Source organism: Dipodomys ordii, unplaced genomic scaffold (genome assembly GCF_000151885.1).
Source record: "Dipodomys ordii isolate 6190 unplaced genomic scaffold, Dord_2.0 Scaffold136, whole genome shotgun sequence".
Lineage (NCBI taxonomy): Eukaryota > Metazoa > Chordata > Mammalia > Rodentia > Heteromyidae > Dipodomys > Dipodomys ordii.
Window position 1 is genome coordinate 2846369 of NW_012267352.1, and position 1986 is coordinate 2848354.

Genomic DNA, 1986 nt, shown 5'->3' on the forward strand with positions numbered 1-1986 from the left:
GGTCACTTTGCCCTTAAGTTCTTGTGACCTGCTAAATGACTTGTTTTATTCCAAGGCTTGAGTTGGAGCTGGCAGCTCCTCTGAGCTTTGTCGGTATCCAAGATGGAGATCACCGGTGCTGGGGGGGGAGGGGTGGCCTTCCCTCCTCTGCTCCCTGAGAAGGAGTGAGGACGTTGGGCTACTAATCACGCCGAGTCTTAGATCCTGGGTCGTCTCTGGTCTGCAAACTGCAGGATGAAGATTTCTGCTCCTTGTCAGTTCTTGTTGGTGTTGAGTAGAATCCTCTCGCCGGCTGCGTCTGGCTCCTTTGTCCCGGACTCTCTGTGTGAGCGCTCAGGTATGGCCAGGCTGCGGTCGCCGCTGCGACCCTGCCACCACCGCGGCAGCTGCTGGCAAGGGCTTTCCCTCTCTTGTCTAACTCTCTGTCCTGTGATGGCACACTTGGTGTGATTCTCTGGCTTAGGACTGTTCACTGGAACTCTAAAACTGCTTTCTATGCGAGAGCTTGTTCAGATTCCAGCTTCTCCTCCGCCATCTTCCCGGAACCTTCTGGCCTGCTTTTTAACACATGCTGATAGTAGTTGGGTTAATTTATTTGCCATCCTGGTATACTGGTATACCAGTGGAAATGTTGTTGATATCATGTTGGAAACTGATGTTGGAAAAAATGACAGCATCTGTATAACCTTGTGGTTTTAAAAATTATTGTGCCAGTCATCTATGATAACTAAGATAAATAGCCTTGAAAGACCTAAGATAACCCTGAAAGGAGGAATGGGTGACTTTGGCTTATGGTTTCAATCCATTTTCTCTTATAATCTATTTTATAATAGCAATCATGGTCACAGAGGCCTGTTCACCTAATATGGTCAGGAAGGGAAGAGAGAGAAGAAAAGCAAAAGCTGAAGTACTAGGTTCCCACAGTCCACTTTAGGACACATATATAGTGACTTAGCTTCTTTTCACTAGACCTTACCTTATAAAGGTTCCACCACCTCACAATAGCAACATAGTCTAGAGCCATACAAATAACACATGGCTCTTGGGAGGGTGTATCTAAAGAGATAGCTAATATAAAGTGTTAAGACCAGTCGTAAGCAGAAGTTAAACTCTGTCTTACACCTAAATTATAATTGCATTGGAGAGTATGCAGTGGATTCTATCATCTTACCCCTGATTTTGGAATTGTGTCTCTTTCTGTTCCTCCTATGTTTATCTAATTATCTGGGTAGGATTTGTTTTCTCACTTTTCCATTTTGATTTCTATGCAGGATTTCTTTAAGTATCTTCTGTATAATGGTTTAGTGCTGTTACTCATTTTAATTTTTGTTTGTCATGGAATGTTTTTACTTGCCCCTTAGCTGTGAATGAAAACTTGGCTGAATAGAATATTCTGGGTTGGCAGTTGTTTGCTTTCAATGCTAGAAATACATTCTTCCAAGCTCTCTTTGCCTTTATGGTTTACGCTGAGAAATCTGGTGTTATCCATACAGATTTTCTCATGTAAGTAACCTGATTTATCTCACAAATATCTTTTCTCTTTATTTTCTTAACATTTCCATGAACATATATCATGAAGATTTTCTTTTTGTTGGGTAGAACAGACAACCATGTTTATTGTACCTACATAGGCTTCTCTTTTTCAAAATTTAGTACATTTCCTATTAGTACGTTATTTTCGATTTTTCTTACGATTTTGGTTGTTTGGTCTTTTCCTGAGAAAGCTTAGACTTTGAGTAGTTTCATGAATTGCTTAGTCTTTGAAGTGATAATTGATAAATGTTAAATATCGAATCTGAAGTGTTCCTTGTTTATATCTTCTATATCCAAAAATTTAAAGGAGAGGCTATCATGAAACACGTTTTTTTTAACCTGCATTACAATACTGAAACGTTCCCTTACATTTCTGGACTCTGTAATCTCTTTTGGTATATGACTTTACTGCTTAATAAAGCTATCTACTAGCAGAGAGATAAGTTTCTCTTC